Here is a 6,557-nt window from a genome sequence, read left to right on the forward strand (position 1 = left end):
GCGTTTATCTGCGTAATTTAAGAAAAAAAAAAAAAAAAAGATTTGACAGATTTCTTCATCCGTTCGCTAAGTGACGATTACAGCTTGTAGGACACCGAATGTTTAAGTCTTCGAGAGGCAATAATGATTATTTACGGCATTGTCATCCCACCCTGTTTAATATCAGAGAACTTTGCTCCAATTAAAGGAATTTGCCTTGAAATATTTAATTGATATTTTTTTATGCAACATTTTTTATTTATATCTATTATTGCTGAATTGCGTTCGCAAACTACGATCGACGGATCGGCATACTTAGGACTCGATTACAAGGACTCGTACACGAAACGAATCGGTGGGCCACGTGTCGGTATCGCGTCTCGAATTTCAAAAGCTTCTTAAAATCGGGACCGAGAAGTGAGACGTACCTACTACGTGTCACGGTTTTACGGTTCGTCGAAGTCGCCTGTTGAGAAAGAAACGAGGAGTGGAAGGAGAGAGGGTTAAAATCCTTGGCGGTACATAAACGTCGCTCAGAATATTTTGATACGTCTCTCTACCATCGAGGGCCGCCAACCATCCGATGGCGGCGATTGCAACTCAATCATTGATATCTTCTTTTAATAATTAATTAAAATGATCATTTATTCCGTCATCTATCTACGATTTCGTCCTTTCCTATTTTTCCGCGGTTTACTATTTTATTGGAGGCTCTTCGATGTCATCGCGGCAAGCACTGATCTCCCAAGAGACTCAACTTCGTTGGCGATTCCTGCCGGAATGTTGAAAGGCCAAGACGCGAATATTCATATAGTGCAAGCTAAGCCGCTGTAATAGTATTCACGGGTACGCCCGTACACATGGTGGCTCTAGTACCTCGATATACTGGTGGATACTCGCTCTTTGTCAGCCATACCAGTCGAGAGTCACTCACGAGGAGAGTGCTTGAGACAGTGCAGAAGGCCTCGGGCTCTCCGCTCACTTCTTCCTCTTATCCTCCACCTTAGGTGACGTCGCGGCGTTAATCGTTTTTTCTGTTCGTTGCGGTCTACTGTTTTCAGATCAGAAGCGCAGAAATTAACGAAATCCTTTCAACGGGAATTCCGGCCTTCGAAGAGCGACATAACGAGCGAATCGCAAACGAAATTTAAGTTGTAAATAATAAGAAAATGTTGAGAGAATATTTTTTGGAGATTGTAAATAGAAAGACAAAATTGTAAAGGACTAGCTGATGCATGCATACACGATTGCTTTACCTATAATTTGAAAAATTTACGTGACACGGCATCTGAAATATACAGCTAAATCAATGAGAAAATCTATAAGCATAGCACACAATATTCCTAGAATAAAATTATACAAACATTATTAAAAATTAAAATAATATTCAAACAATATTCCTAGAATTTTACTCAATATTTTTCATTATATGGGAATGTATTAATGTTATATGTTATAATATTTGTGGTATATTACAAAAATGTTCTACAAATGTTACTTTTATTTAAAAAATTAATATGATTTATTATGAATAAAATATTCACAAACTTTATAATTATTATATTTAGAAGTAATAATATTCCCGACAATTTAAATTATTGAGAGAGAGAAGAGAGGAACTAATATTTACTTCTTCATATAATATTACCAAAAGTGAACATAACCATTTTTTTATTAATTTGTCAGGAATATAATTTAATATTAAATCGCTTGTAGGGAATAAGTGAACTTTCGACAACGTGTAAATCTCACAAATAAGTTATATGATAGATCTCCATAATCATAAAGTGACATGAATTTCCGAGGCGGGCACGAATTTGCAGTCTAAAAGAAGGGCGGGCTTTCGCCGGGTTCTCTCGTCTTATCTCGCGAACGGGACGCAAACGCAATTACGTTAATGCATCATCGACGTCAGTAAGTGCCGTGGAGAAAACCGTCTGCGTAGAAAAATGAAGGGGGGAAAAAAGCGGAGCGAGAGAGGCCAAGGGGTGAGAAGGAGGTGGCGGAGAAGGGCCCTCCCGTCTTTCAGACGGCGTCTTCCGTCGTATCTGCCATCGACGTTGGGCGAAGAAGACGACGCGGCCGCGGGCCTCGGCGCAGAGATGAGGCCTGCGGTAAATTCAAGACTTATAAAACGTACAAACAGACGAACTTCTTTCCGAGAAGAAGAAGCTACCGCGCCGTGCCGCCATCACTGTTGAGCGTATCGCGGATCACTCGCTGCCAAATGCCAATTATCCTCACTCGTCGCTGGCAATTAAGATGTGCCGCGCTTGGAGACGGGCGCCGAGGGAGAAGAGACGATATCTGTCGAGGGACGAAGAAGCGTATTACAATTTCGTCAAAACGGCAGCGCGAGACGCTAATCAGATCGCAAAATGTGCTCGTTACAATTCCTCGATGCTCAGAATGGATAAGTGGTGCCCTTATAAGCGCGCAATATTATTTAATATTGTGTAACATTTTAAGTATATTCTTAGAATATTAAATGTTATATTTTAATTAATATAATATTAAATAATATTCCTGAAATATTAATGTAAATATTTGTTATTAAAATGAAATAAAATTTCTGCAAAAAATAGAGTTTAAACGTGCTATTTATTATTAATAATTTTATAATATATTTCAAAAAATGTTTATTTTTTTCAAATTTTATAACTATGTGAATACTTTTATAATATTCCACGGATATTAAAGTAATACACCAAGAACATTATGTAAAGTGGCCATATAATTAACAGTATATTTTCATAATATTAAAAAATATTAAATAATATTCTCGGAATATTCATAGTAATATTATTTTAATTTTTAATAATATTTATTATATAATATTCTAGAAATGTTGCGTGCTCATAAGGTGCCAAATAGCGAATGTAAATACAATTTGCAGCGAGAAATATATCGCCAAGTCTCGCAGGGTCCATCGAGATGCATTATTTAAAAAAAGAAGAGCGGCGCGGCGCGTCGTGCGAAGATTAAAATTCCTGGACGCGAACCCCCTTTGGTCCTTACTGATAAGCTTGTATCGGCACCCTGCTATGTACCTAGGTGCATGGTTTATCGATATCTACCGCGTAATTACCATGGTAACGCCACGATAAACTCGCTACTCGTGTTTAACTTGCTGTTGACCACGCATCATGGTAAGCCGGCCGGCCCCTCGTCTCTATGGGTATGCGGCCTCGTCTAGTTTCACACGTAGTGGGGTCCGCTTAGTGTGTACCGAAAGGGCGGCCGATTAGATTGCCGGACAATCGCGACTAGCCCGTCCTCCCCCCGCGCTCGTGGAAGAACAACACGACGGGCGAAGAGGTGTCATCTTCAGTGACTGGAAAACGACTGCGCCGCGACCTCCTCGGCAAATTTAATTGATAATTTTAATACGAATAAGTGGACGAAACTTATCTCCGCGGCTATTCAGAGCGATTCTTAAAACGGCCTAATTGCCGCGCTAATTAGAGCTATCGTCGTGTCGGCTGATAAGCTCTTCGATCCTTCCTTATCTACTAGATATATATGATGTGTGTATGACGTATGCATATATGTATGGGTATGCGTCCATGTGTGTATGTGTATACACACGTATATATACTGAATCATCGCAAAATGCAGGTCTCGTCGCGACCACGTAAATCTTCCTACAAGATATCTCAATCTCCTCGAGAAACGCAAAACGACATTAATTCATCAAGTAGAGTTTTGAAGTAATAAAGCTTCTTTGTATAAATCCGGTTTTATTTACGCCAGATATTTTTTTACGCACATACACACACAACAACGAACGATGATATTTATATATATTTTTTTAATAGTAGATGATAATTCTGAGTTTAGAGAATTTGGAGTGAAACGATAATATTAAGTGCAGTTTCGCGTCTCGAGACTTGGATTTGATTTCGTGACGAATTTTTCGCCAGAAATATCGACGGAATTCACTGTCGTTGGCCCTAAGATCCTATCGCGATCACAATGGCATACGCGTGCCGCGAGGCGAGATTTCGATGAATGGATAGATAGTAAAGAGGATATATAACTGGCCGATAAAACGAAGCACAATCTGGAACAGCTGTAAGGGTTTACAACTCTTTATTCTGCGGGGCGCTGAATGCCCGAACTGTCGAAAATTTTATCGATATACTATCGTGCTCGATCAAATATTTATTTATCGTACGAAATGTCATCGCACTCGAATCGAATGGCCTGAGATCGTATCCGCGCAGGAGGGAAATATCCTGTGTTCAAGTGAGGACAAAGAAAACCAGGATTAAGAAAAAAGAATAAATTTAATCTAGTAACATATTTTTTTATGCGAATTTTATAAGCCAGTGCGGTAACATGATATTTGACATACATTATTCAAAAACGTTTACGTTTCGTTTATTTTGTATTTAATATACATGATTTTTTTATCTTATATCGAAATTGCGTATTGTTTTTATCAAGTACAATTCAATCTAAAGCTATATGCTTAAGGTGAAACTAATCGACGATTATTTTGTCAAATAATAGCTGCAGTATTTTATTAATATAAATTTGGACGATTTAAAATATCATAACGAATGTTTAACTTGATTGCTGGATTGTCAAAACTGTTTGCAGTAACATTTTTCATGCTTAGACACCTTGCATAATTATTTTGATGACCCAATATAAAAATTATTTTCTGATCTTCATCTAACTAAATTTTTAAATCTTGCAGTAAAATTGTTTTTTCCATGTATCTGATACGGAAAAAATGTTTTTCAATTATGTAATATAGAAAAAAAGATTGAATTGGATACATACGACGAAGCATATTATCAGAAATTTCGTTTTATTTACAATTCTATTATTATTTGCAATTCTATTATTGAATTAATCGTCGATTAAGTTAATTATAATTTGATCGAAAAGTCGCCTTTAAAAAGAAAATACTTTCTTATGAAATTTATAACTTAAACTTTTTTTTATTTAAACATTTTGCTAGCGAGTTTACTAGAAATACCTATCGTTTTACATCTTGGCTAAGATCCACTTGACGCTACAAACATTTCGAAACATTCTTTGATTGATCAATTCATAAAATTCTTTGATCGGTCAATCAAACGCTGCGAAGCGTTTCTAGCGTCAAGTGGACCGAAGCCTATTGAAACTTATTGTTAAAATACTTTGAGATGGAAGGGAGAGGAGAAAGGGTGGGAGGGGAAAGAGAGAGAGAGAGAAAGAGAGTTGCGGATGTATTTATATCGAGATAGGCTCGGATTCTACGATTTCCAGGAACTAGCACCCGGAAGTCGTTCGATGTTAAAGAACGACCGCCTTCCAGTAAATCGAATATACATATATACGTAACGAAATTAAAATAGATAAAGCGTATAAATGGCGGCTCTTTCCGACACCCAGCTGCCCGTACTTCAATGGACGGTACTGTCGCGTATGCGCCACAATTGTTTCTCCTCGCCCCGTTCACGGAATTCTATCGCGCCGAGGGGTCAAGAAAGTGCCGTTTCCGTCGTTTGTTCCGTACCCGTTGCCCAAACCGGTCGGTGCTTTTATCGAAATCCCGATGTCTGACAACGACACGGGGAAAAAAATCAGACGGCCGTATACGATGATACGGCGGGATGGAAGGGCTGACTCTCGTCAAGCTCATCGGTCTCTTCTTTCGCCGGAGAGATGACGAGGAGAAAAAAAGTCAAGCGAGCTGGTTCTAACCCGACGAAACCCATCGTGAACGATCGCCGCGAGTTACCGGCTTGTTTTCACCATCGGCCGTTCTAAATTTAGCTCTAAACTTGGCATAACTCGGTAGAAAAACAGAGAGATTAAGATTATAATGCGAAGGGAGGGATCAAGGGAAAATATAACGTTCGCAAATGTATACGAGAAGAATCTCGAGCGTGTCGTTTCTCACTAATGAATAATAATCATCTCACTAATGATAATAAGCTTTAACGGAAATACGCGCAAATTATTTGCAAATAAAGTACAATTTAATTTAAATCTCGAATTTGCGAGTCCATGAAAATTTCCGAACTAGGCGATAATTTCCAGTCGTACATACGTGTCGGAGATACACGTGCACCTTCTCTATTTTTAATCTCTTAGACGCGGACGTAAGTGGCATAAAGTCGCGACATTCCCACGTCCCTCGGATGGATTTCGATAAGCCCCCCCTGTTTGCTCGACCGAGAGAATGGTCCGTTCGCGGTTTTCGGGCCATTAAAAGGTGGAAGTAAAGGGCTCGACAAATATTTGAGGCGTTGTTACCGGGTGTGACCTAGTCCGCGTACTATTTCATTTCGCTACGCGTGTATCGTTGCAAATATCATTCGAGGAGACGAGAGAGAGAGAGAGAGATAAGGCACCATTTTGGTCGCACGGTCCTGCGAATTTGGTTGGATTTACCTACCCATTTAGTAGGCAAATCGAAATTCTTATCTCTGAGAATCTAAGTTTCTCGCAGTTGAGAAATTTTATCCAGATCAGCTGAGCAAATTGCGCTTTAAAGGACAGCCTAAATAAATCTATTACATCCCATTTAAAAATCAGCATTATTATCTAATTTGAAGCCTGTTTACCGCAATATAAAT

The 6,557-nt window shown here is 38.8% G+C and overlaps 1 protein-coding gene across 1 annotated transcript in view; it reads left to right on the top strand.

Annotated features, from left to right (window-relative positions):
• LOC105200991 (zinc transporter ZIP11) overlaps positions 1-6,557 on the top strand; it is a 136,623-nt gene that overhangs the window by 111,794 nt on the left and 18,272 nt on the right. The window lies entirely within an intron of this gene.

Source organism: Solenopsis invicta, chromosome 6, assembly GCF_016802725.1.
Source record: "Solenopsis invicta isolate M01_SB chromosome 6, UNIL_Sinv_3.0, whole genome shotgun sequence".
NCBI lineage: Eukaryota > Metazoa > Arthropoda > Insecta > Hymenoptera > Formicidae > Solenopsis > Solenopsis invicta.